The sequence below is a fragment of the Bufo bufo genome, chromosome 3, assembly GCF_905171765.1.
Source record: "Bufo bufo chromosome 3, aBufBuf1.1, whole genome shotgun sequence".
NCBI classification, from domain to species: Eukaryota; Metazoa; Chordata; class Amphibia; order Anura; family Bufonidae; genus Bufo; species Bufo bufo.
In genome coordinates, this window is record NC_053391.1 from 464,851,666 (window position 1) to 464,872,684 (window position 21,019).

Here is a 21,019-nt window from a genome sequence, read left to right on the forward strand (position 1 = left end):
GTGTGCCCGTACAGCGGTTTACCACCACATATGGGGTGTTTCTGTAAACTACAGAATCAGGGCCATAAATATTGGGTTTGGTTTGGCTGTTAACCCTTGCTTTGTAACCGGAAAAAAATTATTAAAATGGAAAATTTGCCAAAAAAGTGAAATTTTGAAATTATCTCTATTTTCCATTAATTCTTGTGGAACACCTAAAGGGTTAACAACGTTTGTAAAATCAGGTTTGAATACCTTAAGGGGTGTAGTTTCTTAGATGGGGTCACTTTTATGGAGTTTCTACTCTAGGGGTGCATCAGGGGGCTTCAAATGGGACATGGTGTAAAAAAAAAACAGTCCAGCAAAACCTGCCTTCAAAAACCGTATGGAATTCCTTTCCTTCTGCGCCCTGCTGTGTGCCCGTACAGCGGTTTACCACCACATATGGGGTGTTTCTGTAAACTACAGAATCAGGGCCATAAATATTGAGTTTGGGTTGGCTGTTAACCCTTGCTTTGTAACTGGAAAAAAAATATTAAAATGGAAAATCTGCCAAAAAAGTGAAATTTTGAAATTGTATCTCTATTTTCCATGAATTCTTGTGGAACACCTAAAGGGTTAAAAAAGTTTGTAAATTCAGTTGTGAATACCTTGAAGGGTGTAGTTTATAGAATGGGGTCATTTTTGGGTGGTTTCTATTATGTAAGCCTCGCAAAGTGACTTCAGACCTGAACTGGTCTCTAAAAATTGGGTTTTTGAAAATTTCTAAGCCTTGCTTCTAAACTTCTAAGCCTTGTAACATCCCCAAAAAATAAAATATCATTCCCAAAATGATCCAAACATGAAGTAAACATATGGGGAATGTAAAGTAATAACTATTTTTGGAGGTATTACTATGTATTATAGAAGTAGAGAAATTGAAACTTGGAAATTTGCAATTTTTAAAAATGTTTGGGTAAATTTGGTATTTTTTTATAAATAAAAATTTATTTTTTGGACTTCATTTTACCAGTGTCATGAAGTACAATATGTGATGAAAAAACTATCTCAGAATCGCCTGGATAAGTCAAAGCGTTTTAAAGTTATCACAACTTAAAGTGACACTGGTCAGATTTGCAAAAAATGGCCAAGTCCTTAAGGTGAAATAAAGCTGAGTCCTTAAGGGGTTAAACATATTTACTTTTGGGGGGCGTGGCCTGCTGCCGAACGAGATGGCTGCTTAGTGAGAGAGCTCCGGTTCACCATCCCTATTAAGCGACATATAACACAGTAGCCAAGGAGGAATTGTGCTGGTAAATCATCTCCTACCTTAACAGTGTCATGATGACCGGGAAGAAAGCCTCCCGCCTGGGTCTCCGTCGCCTTACAGACTTCTTCTCAACACAGGAGCCTGATGGCGGCTTCCCGCCACTACGTTCAGTCGCATCACCATCAGATCAGGGGAAAGATGAACGCTCGGCCCCCACCTCCAGGAGAATGTCTCCTACTTCGATTTCAAGCAGCGCTGACTCGAGGGGTCGGAACGAGCGTTCACATGGGATTCAGCTACCCAGCACAAGGGACAGAGAAGATCGCGGAGCTTCTGGCCGTGAACAAGGGGACGCCATGATTAATCTACCGCCGGTGAGTGACTCCATAGCTGGCGATGTGGCAAACAACAGCAACCCCGCACAAAGGTCCCAATCCCCTGCACCAGCTGCAGTTGCAGACCCACTGCAGAGCTTTATCTGTACTGACCAGACAGTAACAGAGAATTCACTTAAAGCTATGATGACGGCGGTACATCACTCGCTTATATCGCAGCTGCAGCAAGTAGCAGCCTCCATTACATCTTCAGTGGATGATTTAGGCTCCAGAGTGAATCACATCGAAAATAAAATGGGAGAATTAACAAGTTCCCATAATGATCTTATTGATGCCCATTATTCTCTGGAGGATGAGGTAGCAGGGTTGAGAGCCAAGATGGCCGACCTAGAAGATAGAAATAGGCGCAACAACCTGAAATTCAGGGGGATCTCAGAGAAAATACCCCCAGCCAACTTGCAGCAATTCCTGGGTGACATGTTGAAGGCGATTTTTCCAGACAAAGATCCCCAGTTGCTCTTGATCGATAGAGCTCATCACCTACCTAAGCCTAAACATCTTCCAGCATCAGTGCCCAAAGATGTTATAGCACGCTTCCATTTTTACTGTGTGAAAGAAGACCTGGTTTCATATATCAGGAAGAATCGCACTCTGCCTGCTCCATTTCAGGACATCCAGATATTTGCAGATCTTTCTCAGGCTACACTGCAGGGAAGAAAACAACTTTCCCCAATCACTAAAGTGTTAAGGGATCTCCAAATCCCAATCAAGTGGGGATTCCCGATGAAACTTTTAATTCACAGAGAGGGGAAAACATTCCTGGTTAAAAATCCTGAAGAAGGAGAAGCCCTCCTAAAAACTTGGCAGGCTGGAGGATCTAATTTGCCGGTTCCAGTGAGAAAGAAAAACACCTCCCATGTGGCCCCGGACTGGTCTTCAGTGGGGGAGTAATTCTGGTGATATTTCTTACATTTTCCGTTATGTCCTTCTTGCCTAATGGTTATTATTAATAGGGATGGCGGAGTAAGCCCGAACTGTTAACCCCCACTGTATCTGGTCTTGGTTTCGTACAACCTTTCTTTTTAGACCAGACCTAATTAGTCTTGTTTAGCTAACTATGCTTATACAACAAGTTTAAATTTTTCTACTGTTTATTTTTTATGTTTCTTTTACTTTATGTTTTGTCGATGGTCTCATGCTTGCAATACCCATAACACTTCGGTCGCGACGAGTAAGGTTTTTAATATGTACCCAGCTTTCAGATAAAGTCCATTTTAATGGCAGTTAAAGTAATGCCGATTAATGCCAAAGGATTAAACTCCCCCTGTAAGAGATCCTCGCTCTGGAAGGATGTATGCTCCGCGCAGACTGATATTTTATGTGTCCAGGAAACGCATTTCTTGCGCAACAAGCATCCAGAATTTAATCGTAAAGGTTTCTCTACTGTATTTTTAGCCAATTCGAACAAGAAAAAAGCGGGAGTGGCTATCGTAGTTAGAGATTCCCTAGGTTTTCAAATTGAAAAAGTGTCTATCGATGAAGGTGGGCGTTACATTATCCTAGTGGGATTAGTGCATTCGGTGGCACTGACCCTGGTCAATTTATATGCCCCCAATAAATCTCCTATAAGGTTCTTGAACAAAATCTTGCGGAAAACAATCAGTATCCAAAAAGGCTATTTATTACTATGTGGGGATTTTAATATAGCACCAGATAGACTCCTGGATTCTACGGGTTCTACCAGGACAACAGCCCCATCTTTAGGGCGTTGGTTGAGAGACAATCAATTTTATGATACCTTCCGATGTTTAAATGCGAACTCAAAAGAGTTCAGCTTTTATTCTGCAAGACATAGATCGTTCTCTAGAATTGATCTATTTCTCTCGGATATGCCATTATTACCCAGGATTTCTAAGTCTTCCATAGGGGTTACGTCGTGGTCTGACCACGCTCCAATATCATGTTCAATTTCCCAAATCCTGTCTTTCAATGCTCAGAAATCGTGGAGGAATAATACGCTTTCCTAAGTACAAGCCACTGATAGAATCCGCCATAACAGAATATTTTTCCCTTAATGATACCGACAACATAAATACCTTTACCCTCTGGCATGCTCACAAAGCTACCATTAGAGGCGAACTGATAAAGCAGAGTTCACACTTCAAAAAATCCTGAGAGGCTAAACTATCAATCCTTCTTGACCAGGCAGCTACTTTAGAAGATCAGATTAGATTGGACCCATCCGCATCTCTCCATAAGTCTCTAATGTCGGTAAGACACGAAATGCACTCTGTTTTACAAGTGGATTATGACCGTCAAATAACCTCTATGCGAATGGCTTATTATCACTCCTTCAACAAACCAAGTAGATTAATGGCGAGGAGAATAAAACCTTTAACTCAAAAAGTAAATATACACTACATGCTTGCTCCAGACAAATCTTCTAGAATTACACACACAAATGAGATAGCAGAGGCCTTTAATCATTACTATTCTAAACTATACAACCTTAATAATGACCCATCCACACATCAGCCGTCCCTGGAGAAAATTGATTCGTTTCTCCACAAGGTTCATCTCCCTTCTCTAAATAAAGAGCAGCTTACACAACTGAATTCCCCTATCTCTATTTCCGAAATTGATGCTACGATTAAATCCCTAAAACCGAACAAATCGCCAGGCCCTGACGGATATTCGAATGAATATTACCAACTGTTCTCGCCCCTACTACATACACATTTGGCTAAGCTTTTTAATAAGGTTCTAGCTGGGGAACAGTTTCCCACTGAAATGTTACAGGCAACGATTGTTACCATCCCGAAACCAGGTAAGGCAATGGACTCCCCTGCAAATTTTCGCCCGATTTCTCTCCTCAATTGCGACGTAAAACTATACGCAAAATTGTTAGCACATAGGCTCTTGAAAATACTGCCCACGCTTATTCATAGTGACCAGGTTGGTTTCACTAGAGGTAGAGAAGCAGCTGATGGCACCCGTTGGGTCTGTTACAAAAGGCCGGGGGGTTGTGATCGCCTTCTCTGCTTCTAACCTTGGATGCAGAGAAGGCGTTCAACCGTATACATTGGGGATTTGCATCGGCGGTATTAGATAAATTCGGTTTCCAGGGCCCTATTAAAAACGCGATCCAGGCGTTATACTCCACTCCCTCAGCTAGAGTTTTAGCGAATGGCTCCCTCTCTTCTCCCTTTGAAATTACAAATGGTACCCGACAAGGTTTCCCCCTTTCGCTTTTCCTCTTTTTAATGGTTATGGAGCCCTTTGCAGAAATGAAAAGGACGTCAGATTCGATACGGGGCATCCCGGCTGGTGGTCGGCAGCATAAAATAGGGTTATTTGCGAACGATGTTATTTTGACTATAACTGACCCCCTTCCTTCTCTGAGAGCCACTTTTCGGATTATACGGGAATTTGGGGAAGTGTCTTATTACAAAATTAATGAATCTAAATCCCAAATCCTGGCGATAAAGGTTGCGCCTTCACTACGGTCGGCAATTGAAAGCGAGTTCCCTTTTCAATGGGCAGTTGACTCAATTACTTATCTGGGCGTCCAAATATGCTATCCCCTCACGCAATTAGTCAAATGTAATTATGGAGTACTGTACAATTCCCTACAAGCTGACCTTGACCGCTACTCAAAGATAAACTTATCCTGGCTAGGGCGAATAGTACTGTATAAAATGATGGTGCTCCCAAAGATCTTATACCTATTTCGCACTTTACCCATTCCTATTCCCACCTCAGTTATGGCAAAATTTAAGTCTCAAATGCTTTCTTTTATATGGAACAAAGGCCCCCATAGAATTGCAGCCTCTATACTTTACAATCACAGGTCTCATGGTGGCCTGGGAGTGCCTAATCTTCATGGTTACTACGAAGCCTTTGTTTTCAAACAGCTAAGATTTTGGTGCAAGCAAGGTCCGTCACCTAGTTGGAAACAGATAGAAGTTGATCTTAACTCTCTACTCCTAGTGCATGCTGTTGATCCCAGCTTCCCGCCTGCCTCAGCATTGACTTTGAGAACATCCATCCATACATGGAAACTACTGGTTCAGCACACTGACATGACAGCTCCAAAGAAAAGAATTCAGATCCCCATAGAGATCTTGCAGTACTATATAGAAGATATCTCGGTGGCGGAAGGCTGGGATACAGGTGTTAAATGATTTTTATGATAATGATGTGTTGAGGTCCTTCTCAAGCCTACAGGTCTCTTTTGGTATCCCAGACTCATATCAATATCATTATACCAGGATTGCTCACTTTTTGGCTAAGTGGCAACAGAGAGATTTATTGCTTCCGGTTGATCTCCTGAATATTCTGATAAGTTCAAATGGCGACTTCCAGTTCCCTACTAGCTCGGTATACAAAAGGGTGATAGGAGATATGCGATTGACTAAAAAGGCCCATTTTTTGAATTGGGACAGAGATCTGAAGTGCTCATATTCCATATCACAATGGCAAACTGCGATAAGAATTACGTATCAAGCCACAAAGTGTTCCGCCTTACTAGAATGCTATCACAAAATTCTTACACGGTGGTATATCACACCCGCTAAGTTCAATAGATTCTACCCCAATTCAGAAAACATATGTTGGCCTTGCAAGAATTCACCAGGCAACCTGTTGCATATATTTTGGGATTGTGTCATATTGCAACCTTTCTGGTTGAAGGTTGAAGAAATGGTGAGAGAAGTGACTGGCTACAATATACGCTTATCCCCAGCTTTGGCACTCCTCTCCCTAGATGTTGATTTAATTCCACATCAGCATAGGTTAATAACGTGTCATATTCTTCTATCTGCCAAACTTTTAGTTGCTAAACTTTGGAAATCTCCTTTAAGCCCTACTTTATGTGAAATCAAAGATAAAATTTCCACTCATGCTATATATGAACACCTTTGGGCTCTGCGGGCTGATAGGCTGAAGCAGTTCCGTTTTGCGTGGTCTCCTTGGCTTGCAAAATTCCCTATTCCTATATGTTCAATCCTTAGGTCTAAAACTAGATTAATCCCTTATTTTAGTCTGACTTAATGGTGAAAATAAGCCCGTGACCGTCGATTTCACATGTATACTTTAATTTTATTTTTGTTTGATTTTATTGTGTTTCTCCTCAAATGTTCCTGTGTTTATTCTCCACATGTTACCTATTCTTATTTGTCGCTGTTCTACGTAGGCAGCACCCGAGCGGGTGCCGTAGAACTTGATTTATGATGGATCTTTGCTTACTGTCTTATCCAGTGCTGCGCCCACTCTCATGTTTGTTTGCTACATCTGTCATTCATCCTGAGTGGCTGCGCCCACATTTGACTGCTAACTTATATTGCTTTGTCAAAAATAATAAAAATTATTGTGAAAAAAAAAAACATATTTACTTTTGTAATCACAATATAGGAGAAGAAATATACAGCGGCACTCACCAGTGTGTTGAAACAATTGCGGTACTTTTATTCCATAAATCAGATGTAGCAGGGGGCAGACAATTCTTAGTCACGCATAAACAGCGACAGCCGTTTCGCGCTACAAGCGCTTCCTCGGGCTGTGCGTCAGCGCGTACATTCGCGTCACCCTTTTAAGGGCCGGCGCTGCCCGCTGTCATGGTAACAGACAACAAGGCTGCGCCCGCCTCAAAGGTTAAGTAAAAAGATACAAAAATGTATACATGTAACATAACAACTATAAATATCGGGCAATACACTTCCACATGACAATAATGTGTCTAACATACAACTATAAGAAAGAGCTTAGATCATTCCTGTCATTCAATCCAAGCTCACCCAGAGCTTGGGTATGCAAAATCCACCTTGCTTCCCTCTGCAGGAGGAGGCGATGTCTAACCCCCCCTGCAGAGGGGCGGACACAATTTCTAGCCCTGTGAAAGAGATGCAATCCACGTTGTCTCCGTGAGTATTTCTTATGTGATCTATAAATCTCGGGCAACCCTTTCCTGTTTTCACGGAGTTAAAGTGCTCCCTCATTCTTTCAAGCATGCACCTGATTGTCTTCCCAATGTAGAATCGCCCGTAGGTGCACAGCAGTAAATATACCACATACAGTACGTGCTCCTGCAGTTGATGAAACTATTGATTCTATGTTGGGTGCCTGCAAACTCAATATATTTCTTTTGGGAATTATGGGGGCATAGTGAGCAGCTGCCACATCTAAAGTTGCCTTTTGGTACGTTCCTCTTAAGCCAATTGTTACTTTTAATGGATTGGAACCTGCTTCTCACAAGTCTATCCTTGATCGTGTGGCTTCTTCTAAAAGATATAAGTGGCTTCTGTTATGTAAGTTCGCTCAGGGTTGCATCTCTCCTCAAAATGTCCCAATTCTTGAGTATTACTGAGCGAATACGCTCTGCCATGGGACTGTATTTAAAGGAGAATGCAAACCTAGCACCCCCAATATTGGTCTTAGTTTGCTTGTTTCTCCAACTACTGGTCCTAAGTAGATCATTCTGGGAGAAACCCTCCTCTACTCTCTTCATATCCCTGTTGAGTGATTCTTCTGAGTACCCTCTCTCCAACAATCGCTGTTTTAAATCAGATGCTTGTCTGTGGTATCCACTATCTTTACTGTTTATTTGTCTCAATATGATGAACTGTCCGTAAGGTACGGCTTTTTTCGCATTTCGTGGGTGGAAGCTGTCGTGGTGGAGCAAGGAGTTGGTCGCCGAGTGCTTACGGAAGCCATTCGTGACCAATTCCTTGCCCTCAACCAGGACAGCCACATCCAGAAATTCCAATCTGGTACCTCCAAAATTGAGGGTAAAGGTCATTCCCATGTCATTTGTATTGAGATATTTAACAAACTCGCGACATTCACTCTCTGTACCTTCCCATACTATAAACATGTCATCCACAAAACGTAAGTACGTTTTTAATTTGGGTAAAAATGGGTTCATAGTGTAATATATAAACCTATCCTCTAATCTGGTGAGGTACATATTTGCAAATGTACAGGAGACGGGGGTCCCCATAGCTGTACCCAGCTTTTGCCTATGCCACTGGTTTCCAAACTGGAACACATTGTTGGTTAAGATGAATTCAAGTGCCTCACCAAAGAAATTACAAAAGATCTGACTTTTTCCCAAGTTAATTACGATGTCAAGGACCGCCTCTACACCCGCACTATGAGGTATGCGGGTGTAGAGGCTTTCCACATCGAGGGATACCAACTGGTACCCTTCCTGCCAGTGCAGTTCCTTTAAAGCCAATAAGAAATCATTGGTGTCCCTGAGATAAGCAGGGGCACTTACCAAAGCCGGTCTCAAGAGCCAGTCTACATATTTCGACAAAGGCTCAGTCACTGAGCCAATCCCTGCCACGATGGGACGTCCCGGGGGGTGGCTCAGTGACTTGTGGACCTTGGGAAGAAAATACCACGATGGTCTAGCTGGAAACGAGGGGACAAGTTTGTCTAACATATTTTTAGGGACGAAACCTGCCTCCACATATTTAGTGACAAGGGACCTAAGTAGATGCTGGGTCTTAGCCATGGGATCCCCCCCGTGCTTGTAGCGCGAAACGGCCGTCGCTGTTTATGCGTGACTAAGAATTGTCTGCCCCCTGCTACATCTGATTTATGGAATAAAAGTACCGCAATTGTTTCAACACACTGGTGAGTGCCGCTGTATATTTCTTCTCCTATATTGTGATTACATGCATCTGACCCACTACGATCAGCTGTGCACCACCAGCAGTGTGTATCCTCATCAGCCCTGAGAAGCGTCTGGCTATTTGCGGATTGTTTGTGTGGCTGTGCCGCCCCCCCTCTTTATCTATGTGAATATTTACTTTTGTAATTGTATATCTGTGTCCTTCAACTCCTGATAGATACAGTATAAGTGTTCAATAAATTATCCTACTGTTATTTGTCTACAGCTTATATGTAGATATTTGTGTCTCCATAGTGACAAACAACCTGTGAGTTAAGGTACCTTTACATGACTAGATAATTGATTTGACTGGGCAATGAACGAGTCACTAATAGGGTTGAGCGAACCCGAACTGTAAAGTTCGGGTTCGTACCGAACTTTAGGATTTTTGGACCCCGGACCCGAACACGAACATTTTCGTAAAAGTTTGGGTTCGGTGTTCGGCGCTTTCTTGGCACTTTTTGAAAGGCTGCACAGCAGCCAATCAACAAGCATCATACTTCTTGCCCCAAGAGGCCATCACAGCCATGCCTACTAATGGCATGGCTGTAATTGGCCAGTGCAGCATGTGACCCAGCCTCTATATAAGCTTGGGTCACGTAGCGCTGCACGTCACTTTGCTGTTACAAGTGTAGGGAGAGGATGCTGCTGGACTTGTGATTTCAGGGAGAGCATAGTAGAGAATCTAGCTCAGCGATCTACAGACAAATAGTTGTGTGGGTGCAGGGCACTATTGTTTTACCCTGCCCTGAGATCATTGACCAAAAATACAAACTTTTAGAATTCTGTTAGTTAGGTGGGTGGCGGCGGCCATTTTATGCATGCTCAGTGCACCAGCACTGCACCTGAGCTTTTTGGACATTACAAATCACCATTTTTTGGGGGGAAAACTACAACATCTGGATTGGTCAGTGTGCAATTTAAGCTAGAAATACACCCATCATTTTCTGGGGTTTGAAAAACACATTATTATTTTTTTCAAAAAACTGTATTTGCCAGATCTGCAATTGTTAAATTCAAATTTAAAGGGTTTCTGTCACCCCATTAAACCGTTTTTTTTTTTTTTCTTTACTAATAATCCCTATAGTGCGATCTCATGATACATAAGCAAATTAATCATTTTGGTTCAGTAGAATTTGCTAAAAATCGATTTTTTAAATATGCTAATTACCTGTCTTCAATCGGCGCAGGCGCACTGAGAGGCGGCCGCTCTCTCGACCGCTCCATCCTCAATGCGCCTGCGTTGATGACGTCATCAAGTACACCCGGAAGAGATTTATTATTAATAATCGTTGGTGGTATAGTGTTAATAACTGTCATTTTTATTAAATTATTTATTCCCATTTCGTTGGTGGTTTTTGTGGCAGCATGCTTATTATGTACATACTTACCTGATTCGAGCATCCAGCGACGTCACCAGACTCTCCGCCTCCTTCCAGCGATGCCGGCGTCTTCTCTTCCGGGTGTACTTGATGACGTCATCGACGTAGGCGCATTGAGGATGGAGCGGTCGAGAGAGCAAGGTAAATCGATTTTTAGCAAATTCTACTGAACCAAAATGATTAATTTGCTTATGTATCATGAGATCGCACTATAGGGATTATTAGTAAAGAAAAAAAACAAAACGGTTTAATGGGGTGACAGAAACCCTTTAATATATACAGCATTCATATTCTGTTAGCAAAAAAAGACTTTTTGGGCAATCTACAACATCTGTATTAGTCAGTGTGCAATTTAAGCTAGAAATACACCCATAATTTTCTGGGGCTTGAAAAACACACCTTTTTTTTTTCAAAAAACAGTATTTGCCAGATCTGCAAGTGTTAAATTCAAGTTTAATATATACAGCATTCATATTCAATTAGCAACAAAAACACTTTTAGGGCAATCTACAACATCTGTATTAGTCAGTGTGCAATTTAAGCTAAAAATACACCCAACATTTTCTGGGGTTTGAAAAACACCCTTTTTTTTTTTCAAAAAACAGTATTTTCCAGATCTGCAAGTGTTAAATTCAAGTTAGATATATACCCCATTCATATTATGTTAGCAAAAAAAGACTTTTTGGGCAATCTACAACATCTGTATTAGTCAGTGTGCAATTTAAGCTAGAAATACACCCATCATTTTCTGGGGTTTAAAAAACACACTTTAAAAAAAAAAAAAAATGTATTTGCCAGATCTGCAAGAGTTAAATTCAAGTTAAATATATACAGCATTCATATTCTGTTAGCAAAAAAAGACTTTTTGGGCAATCTACAACATCTGTATTAGTCAGTGTGCAATTTAAGCTAGAAATACACCCATCATTTTCTGGGGTTTGAAAAACACACTTATTTGACAAACAACACTATCTTCAGGCCTTGCAGCAACAGCACGTGTGAAATTACAGGCTTATAAACTGCTGTCAAATTGAGTTGTTAAACAAACAGTCATTTGGGCTCCAAAAATTTGCATACATACATATATATATTTGCCCTCTATAGACAGAGGGGAAATATGTGTGATGTATATCCCCTATATAATTGCCCCAGAATGTATACGTCCCCTGTATTTGGGCCCAGTGTATATTTGGATATGCATATATGCCCTGTATTGTGTCACACATTCATATGGCCCAGGTTGTGTATGTATATATATATATATATATATATGTATATAGATATGTGTGTTTGCGTTCATCTATATACATATATATATACTCATATTAACCTAAATGTGCCCCCCCTGAGCTATTTAATCCCCCTGCAGGCGCATGCCAAAGCGCCTGCAAGAGGGAGATACCGATAACTGGACAATTATGCCCAGTTTCGGTCACTTCAAAAGACAGAGGATCAATAAAGATCCTCTGCCTTTTGATAATATCTCCGGCAGGGCTGGAGATGTTTTGTATTACTAGAACAAGGGAAACATAGGCGCGGACCTCCGGCGCTGTAATTGCGGCGACGTAGATGCGCGGGCACGTGGACTTGCCTACAGACGTGCGCGCACGCCTTCAGCGTGGGTTGCTCGGGAGCGAGCGCCGCCGGATTTAAATAGTCTGGCGTTGCTGCACTCATGAGTTGAGCCAAGCAGCCCCATTGAAGAGAATTATCCTAAGGACGACGAGCATCCAAGCGAGGATCATGCCCTACAATGAACAGTAACCCCTGGAGATGAACATTACTGGCTGAGTATTAACCCCTGAACTACCAATAACCCTTTGTTTACCATTACCCCTTATACCCATTATATTCCCTATACCACCAACGATTATCATTAACCCTATCATTCCCACTGCCAGCAATTACCCTTGCATTAACCCTTTCCTTCACCCCTGCATTGCCCTGTACCCCTGATCCCAGCATTTCCTGATACCCTGCAATTAACCCCTGCAAACCCTTTATCCCTACAATATTAACCCCCTGTGATCCCTGCACATTAACCCATGCAATCCCTGTTGACTTTACCTGCCTTAACCCCTTCACTGCACCCCTGCAGTGCCATTCCCACTCCCCTAGATCCCTGGCCTGCATTAACCTTTGCAGTGCCACCATCACCCTGGATTGTGTTTAACCCCTTGTTTTCCCCATAGAGACAGCGTATAGCCAGGTGGGTGGGAGCTGCTGCTACTGTGTGTATGTAGGTGTTATATTTAGATGGTTTGTTGGGTGGAATTAGAATAGTAGATTTTGTTGTGTTAGCATAGTCAGGTTTTATAGTGTTGTTAATATATTGCGGTGTGTGTCTATATGTATATATATATTTATATAACCAGTGATATAAATATATATAGATATAGCAATAATAATAGACTGTAGACTTGTATTTGTGTAATAAATTCCTTTATTGTTCAATATGCAGTTTATAGTCCTTTTGGTCGCCTCCGTAATAATCCATCGTACGCGGTTCACAGAAAGGTAGTTAGCATATAAAGTATATATGGACGGAGTTATCAATAGACGATTCACGCCTATTTATGAATATTAATTATTGATATTAACACAAAATATTAATAATTAATATTTCCTTTAACAGTTACTCATAACTGTGATCTCTACAGCACCCCTCCTCCTTAATAGTGAACTCCATAGCAGCCCATTCCCTTAACTTTAACCTCCACAGAAGCCTGCCCCTTAACTGTGACCTCCACAGTGCCCTGCTTCCTTTACACTGACCTACACAGTGGCCTGCCCTTTGAAATTGACCTCCACAGTAGCCTGTCCCCTTAACAGACACCCCAAAATCCTTAAAAATAACCTCTTCAGAGCCCCACCAATTAAAAGTGACTTGCACAGTGGCCCACCTCCATAACAATGACCTTCACAGAGCCTGCCCCCTTAACAGTGACCTCTACAGCATATCGCCCCCCTAACATTGATGTCCAAAGTACCCAGCTACCTCAACTGTGACCTCTACAGCACCCCACCCCCTTAACATTGACATCCACAGTAACCCGCCCCTTAACACTAACCTCCATAGTAATTCTGCTCGCCCCCTTAACAGTGACCTCTACAGCAGCCCGTCTCCCTAACAGTGACCCCCCCCCCCCCCCCCACAGTGCCTACACAGCGGCCCGGCCCCTTAAAATTTTCCTGCACTGGGTGAGAGGCCAAATTCAGGCAAATTTAATATCCAAGTCATGTCTTAAGGTCTGTTTGAAAGGTTAAACATTGACTTATAGGATAGATGCCTTACATCTGCATTAGAGGCAGAGCTTGTTAAGAGCTCATTTGCATCACTTTCCTCCTAGAATTCCAGAGGAGCATGTATGGCCTATAAGTCTCCTCACACCAATCAAGGCACTCTCTCCCTAAGGAGAGATAGTACCCCCCAAATCCTGACTTAGTCCTTTTACCCATTTAAGCCAGTACTCTCTGCACTGCACTGATGAAACAACTGTCTGCAGATAAGGAGCTGGCTTATTTAATATCAGAGTCCTGTCTTAAGGTCTATTTAAAAGGTCAAACATTGACTTATAGGATAGCTGCCTTACATCTGGTGTCACTAGAGGCAGAGCTTGCTAATAGCTCACTTGCATCCCTTTCTTCCCTTTTATGGTAAATGTCACTGAGGGGTTACATGAAGGAGGTGTGTCAATGTATGGTATAGTTGGACACTTTGTTAGCATGTTTCCCCGACATATGTCACATTGTTTTGCATGCAAAATAGTAAGATATACGATTAATAATTTTAAAAAAATGTTAAGTGCTGATTACTGTGATACGTTATTACTAGAGATGAGCGAATCGAATCAGACGAAGTGGAATTCGAACCGAATTTCAGATTTTTTTTATTTGCAACTAATGCGAATTTTCGTATGCTTTATGGTAACGAATCACAATTTTTCCTAAAATGGTGGCTACACGTGTGAGGACATGGGGCAAGGAACTCTGGGAAGGCGGGCTGACCCATAATGCCATGCATGCACCCAATCAGCAGGCAGCCCTGTGAGAGATACGTCAGAAGGCGCTAGGGACAGTGGTAGAAAAGCGATTTACAAGTGCAGGGAAAGATTATTTGGGTATCCAAATAGCCAATATACAGCTCTGTTATTCCAGCAATTTGTTCATGGGGTGCAAGTGCTACGTTATAAAGCCTGGTTTATATCTTTTCAAACAAGAAAAATATATATGCAGTTCACTTCTGCAGTTATATGTGTTGAAAGAGTACAGAAAGAAAAAAATATACACACTTCGCTGGTACACTTATTTGTGGCAAAAGCGTTTAGTAGCCTATTTCAGTACATAAAGAAAAAATATATGCATTTCAACGGTGCAGTTATTTTTGGCAAAAGGGTTTAGTGGCCTAATTCATTATAGAAAGAAAAAATATATGCACTTCACTGGTGCACTTATTTGTGGCAAAAGCGTTTAGTCGCCTATTTCAGTACAGAAAGAAAAATATATACGCACTTCACTGGTGCACTTATTTGTGACAATAGTGTTTAGTGGCCTATTTCAGTACAGAAAGAAAAAAATATACGCACTTCACTGGGGCAGTTATTTGTGGCAAAAGGGTTTAGTAGCCTATTTCGGCATAGAAAGAAAAATATATACGCACTTCACTGGTGCATTTATTTCTGCTGAAAGCGTTTACTGGCCTATTTCAGTACAAAAAGAAAAATATATTCTCAGTTGACGTTGGCGGTTATATGTGTTGAAAGCATGGCTGGGAGCCAGCAGGATGGCAGCAGTGGGAGATCGGGAGCCAAACGTGCCCGGGGTAGACCACCTGCTTCGCAGCAGCCTACCTACCCAGGAAGTAGTGGTGCAGGGGTTCACAAAAGTAGCGGATGTCGCAGACAGTCAGTGTGGTTATATGTGTTATTTTGTATTTCAGTACAAAAAGAAAAATATATTCTCAGTTCACTTTGGCTGTTATTTGTGTTGAAAGCGTTTAGTGGCCTATTTCAGTACAAAAATAAAAATGTATTCTCAGTTCACGTCAGCGGTTATATGTGTTGAAAGCATGGCTGGGAGTCAGCAGGGTGGCAGCATTGAGTCAGCAGGGTGGCAGCAGTGAGAGGTCGGGAGCCAAACGTGCCCGGGGTAGACCACCTGCTTCACAGCAGCCTACCTGCCCAGGAAGTAGTGATGCAGGGGTTGACGGAAGTAGCGGCGGTAGCAGTCAGTCAGTACGGCAGTTATATGTGTTATTTTGTATTTTAGTACAAAAAGAAAAAATATATTCTCAGTTCACTTCGCCAGTTATTTGTGTTGAAAGCGTTTAGTGGCCTATTACAGTACAAAAATAAAAATATATTCTCAGCTCACGTCTGCGGCAGTTATGTCTTGAAAGCGTTTAGTGGACTATTTCAGTACAAAAAGAAAAATGTATACGCACTTCACTGGTGTATTTATTTGGGGCAAAAGCATTTACTGGCCTATTTCAGCACAGAAAGAAAAAATATACGCACTTCACTGGTGCACTTATTTGTGGAAAAAGCATTTAGTGGTCTATTTCAGTACAGAAAGAAAAATATATATGTACTTCACTGGTGCATTTATTTCTGCTAAAAGCGTTTAGTGGCGTATTTCAGTAAAAGAAAAATGTATACGCACTTCACTGGTGTATTTATTTGGGGCAAAAGCATTTACTGGCCTATTTCAGCACAGAAAGAAAAAATATACGCACTTCACTGGTGCACTTATTTGTGGCAAAAGCATTTAGTGGTCTATTTCAGTACAAAACGAAAAACATATACGCATTTCATATCTGCAGTTATTATTTCAGTACAAAAAAAATATATATTCAGCGTTCAATTTTGCAGTTATATGTGGTAAAACCTTTAGTGACGTATTTCTGTAGAAAAACAAAATATATTCAGCGTTCACTGTTGCAGTTATATGTGGAAAACCTTTAGTGATGTATTTCGGTCGAAAAACAAATTTTATTCAGCGTTCAGCACTGCAGTAATATGTGGTAAAATCTTTATTGAAGTATTTCGGTCAAAAAACAAAATTATTCAGCGGTCAGCACTGCGGTATGTGCGGTAAAATCTTTAGTGACATATCTTGATGAACTTCGCAACTCTTCCGGGCTCAAAGCTATCTTGACGCTTTGTCTTCTCATTGTCTGTAGCTACTAGAGGCCTGTTCATGCCAGGCAGGTTCCCCCAGAAGTATCTGGGTCGATGAGCATGTAGAGAAATTGTTTCTCTCCTGTCTTAGGCAACACTTAATTTTTATTATTAAATTGATTAAATTAATTATTGAATATTCAACTGAACCAAAACTTGATTAAAATTATAAGAAAGTAAACTTAAATTCGCCAAAATATTATCCCAATCTTCGAGGGAAATTTACGGACAATAAATTTGCCAAGCCTTTTGTGCTGGAGAACGTGTATTATTAAATCGTGTTTTAAGCAACACTTTGTAAAGTTGAGAAATTTTAACCTTCTTTTCTGTCCCATATTCCCTATAAATGAATAGGCCACTCTATGGCCTGCTGCCACCTCCACAATCTCTCATTGTCGTGCCACTCTGTGGCCCCCTCATGCTGCCGCCACTTCCGCAATCTCTCGTCGTTGTGCCACTCTGTGTCCTCCTCATGCTGCCGCCACCTCCACACTATGTTACCTTGCCACTCTGTGGTCTCCTGATGCTGCCGCCAACTCCACACTTGGTCATTGTGCCACCCTGTGGCCTCCTTCTGAGGCTGCTGCTGCAACCACCTCCACACTCTGTCATTGTGCCACTCGGTTACCTCCTACTGAGGCTGCTGCTGCCGTCACCTCCCGACTCTGTCATTGGGCACTCGGTGGCTTCCTCATAATGCTGCAAACTCCAGACTCTGTCATTGTGCCACTCTGTGGCCTCCTACTGATGCTGCTGCCACCACCTCGAGACTCTGTCATTGTGCCACTTGGTGGCCTCCTCATTCTGCTGCCACCTCCAGACTCTGTCATTGTGCCATTCAGTAGCCTTCTACTGATGCTGCTACTGCTGCTGACCGAGTGAAGGCGTATGCTCCACAGACAGGATCCGTTTTTTGTGAGTTATTGTTCTGAGGGATCAGAGGAAGGGCATATTATTCAGTGACGCCAACACAAACTTACTGCTGACACCCTCTCCACTCTTTTGGGGGAGCTCTACTTGTATAAGGGTTTAATAGAACAGGTTCTGTAGACATCTATGTGGAATCAGCTGGCGATTGTGTAAAAGGAGTGCTCTTCTTCTTGGCACTAACATCGACCGGTAAGGTTGCTTTCATACTTGAGTTATTTGGTCAGTTTTGGCCCCGTGACTTCCCCTAATAAGTGAAGTGTGCAGTGATTCTAAGAGCAACGCCTGTCATCTGAATGTCATACTGACTCACAGTATTATTTCACTAGCATAGCAGTCTCCCTATGCGTGTTACTACAAGGCATAGTGTTCTACACCACTACAAAGGCTCTTAGCAGCCTGGACATAGCCGTTTTTAACGTAATTTGCTGCGCAAATATATTCGGATCAAACCAAATGTTTTCCGAAAAATGTGGCGAACCGGCGAATCAAATTTTTTTTAAATTTGCTCATCTCTAGTTATTACTTTTCCTTTATAGTGATGGCACAGTGAGGGCAGTTTTTGGCACAGATTCATTTGTTCCAGGGTTATCTTTGTTTCAAACTATTGTATTTGTCTGTTCCTGTGAAATTATTCAAACTGAACTGTTAAATGTCTATTATGGAACACACGCAGAGCAACAAGTAAAGTGTTATAACTCTATTGTGTGATCAGCCAACTCAGATGGGAGCATGCTCACTTACACATACATACAGCAAAGTCAAGGACTGTGTCTTGTACCAGTCATTAGTACAATGATATAATAATCTTTTCATGAGAAGTTTGACTTTAGACCTAATCAACTGCCTGAAAAGATCTACAATGCCTGGAAAGTCAATGCAGGAAACATTTTTTTACTATTCAAACTGCAGAGAAAGGAAAAATAAGGTTACCTACAAATCTGCGACTTTTCTATAGGTTTTTCAAACATTCACAGTGTATGCCTCAAAATGCCTCAAATCTAAACAGATGTATTTTGTTACAGCAAACTTAGGCATGCTGCTGGCTCTCCTTAAAGAGACCAGCTGTTTAATGAGGCATATTTGCAATGCTCCATGGAAAATAAATATGCAAAGAGGTACCGCCAAGGGAAAGAGAATCATCTCACTAGTGCCACCTTCTGGAAGTGGTTTCCTTAAAAAGTCTGACTTTTTAACAAGCCTTGGAATATGACAAGGGAAATTCGACAAGCTGTTTCACGCAGCCTACCCCTCATCAGTACAAAGTAGGCCTCTGGCTGGCTTATTACGATGCTTTGAATGCAGCTTAGCCCGGGTGCTGGCTCTCCTTAAAGAGACCGCTGTGTAGAGACTTATTCACAATTCTCCATGGGAAAAAAACTGTCAGACTTTGACTCATAGGGAGCCACTTCCAGAAGGTGGTGCTAGTGAGATGTTTATCTTTAACTGGGAGGTATCTCTTTGCATATTTTTCCCCATAAAACATCAAGAAAGGCATCCAGGCCCCTACTTAGGCTTAGAGGATGCCCTCTCGTTGTGTTGCATTGGATCTTCAATCAAGATAGCTACAGAGGCCTCTTCGCACGTAAAAGGATGAGGTGATATTATTTTTTTTAACACTTCAGGGAAAATTGACTTGTTACCACGCACACAAGGAAACTCAGCTTTGCAGCAAATCAAGTTTTCCCTGAAATTCGGATCGAAGTCCACTTCGGATATTTCAATTTGCTGAACCCTAGTCATAGGCCTAAGTCTAAAAAACATTGTTATACAGTTCACTCATACTATCCATTAACTGTTGAGCTGTCATTTTTTCTAAACTAAATAACCCCAAGTCTGATAGCCTATCCCGGTTCTGCAATCAACCCATTCCCTTAATTACCTCGATTGCTCTCCTCTGCCACCCTCTAGTTCTACATGAGTAACCAACAGTATACAAAATGTTCCATGTATGTAGAGGCAAAATAATGTTCTTGTCATATGTGATTAAGTGTCTATGCTTTACTACAGTTAACTTCATAGACCATCAATATTCTCTGTCTTTTCCAGTGGAAATATTCCTTGTATTTGACTATTTAGTACATTATAGTATATTTATTTTCTCTGCAAAAGTGCATAGACTTACATTTATCCAAATCAAGCTTAATTTACCACACTGGATCCCATCTCTGGTAAATGAACCTGGATCCCATATTTACATTGTGCAATACTCACCTGCCAATGTTTCCATGCGGTAATGCTGCCACACAATGAAGGCCTGGACACTTTTAGGTGAACTGCTCCAAAATGGCATAGACAGTGTGATGATATCCTCATTCTGTCTGCATCACAGAGAACATGCATTACAGTGGTGCAGGGATCCATATTAAGGAAGTGGATGCAATTGAATCCAGGGAATGGTAGTTAGGTGAGCATGTCACTTTTTCCTGGTTCTGTGAACCAGCCGCATGTTACACCTGTGTAGAAAAATATGTTTGCATTAACGAATCATAGAACTTGAAAATACCTAAACATATTTTAAATTCCATCAATCATTACAACCTGGGCAAAGATAATATATTGTGTACAGTGTTCAGAAACCAAAGTGAAAAAAAAAATACAAAATGGCAGAATTTATAGTCTTGCCATTCGGAAAAATGTTTACAAACTAAGCGCTATGTTACATGTACTGCAAAATAATAAAAAAAAATCTCACACAGCAATGACAATTAACAAATTGTTATGGCCTTGCCTTTGGGATGTAGAGTGGCAAAAATTTAGTATTAAACCTAATCCCGATGGCCATAATAAGCCATGTCATTAGGGGTTGTCCATCCGTTAATACTGATGACCTATCTTCAGCATAGGTCATCAACAACTGATCTGCGGGAGTCCGACACCCAGCACCCCTGCCGATCAGCTGTAAGACGATGACGCTGCTCTCCATGCGACCGCCACTTCCTGGTCTTCACACTATGCCTTGTCTCCTGTGGAGAGGTGGTGTAGTGTAATTACAAGCACTCAGAGCGAGTACTTTTATTACACTGCACTTGGAACGATGCCTCCTCTTCAAACAGCTGATCGGAGGAGGTGCTGGATGTCTCACCCCTGCAGATCAGATATTGATGACCTATCCAGACGATAGGTCATCAATATTAATGGCTGGACAACCCTTTTAAGAGGCAAAATATGTGTTACTTAACTCATGGTTTTGCTACCTTTCTATGGGAGACAAAAGATTTTTATATTCAAAAGTTATTAACAAAAGTTAATAGACTTTAGGAGAGAGTTTAAAGGGTTTCTATCACTTCGTT